Source organism: Frankliniella occidentalis, unplaced genomic scaffold (genome assembly GCF_000697945.3).
Source record: "Frankliniella occidentalis isolate FOCC.00 unplaced genomic scaffold, Focc_3.1 Scaffold60, whole genome shotgun sequence".
Lineage (NCBI taxonomy): Eukaryota > Metazoa > Arthropoda > Insecta > Thysanoptera > Thripidae > Frankliniella > Frankliniella occidentalis.
This window is the reverse complement of record NW_026267190.1, coordinates 1,110,974-1,111,336: the sequence shown is the minus strand read 5'-3', so window position 1 is coordinate 1,111,336 and position 363 is coordinate 1,110,974.

Below are 363 nucleotides of genomic sequence, written 5' to 3'. Positions count from 1 at the left end.
ATGAAATTTAATCTCAATTCGATAGACTTTTATTCTCAGTCCTGCCCCGTTTGTTGGGCACGACATCATTTGCCGCACAGTCAACTCTGAATTTAGCATCTACAAAGGACAGAGCAATGCCATGTAAACTCTGTAGTATTGTAATATAAATAATGCGAATAAAAATACGAGGGGGTATTCACTTCAGTAATACCCTGTACACGATGACTGTAATACCCTGTAATACTCAGTAATACCCGGTAATACCTTGTAATACGCAGTAATACCCTGTAATACGCAGTAATACCTGGTAATACGCAGTAATACCCGGTAATACGCTGTAATACCCTGTAATACCCTGCAATAATGTGTACCACTGCTGAA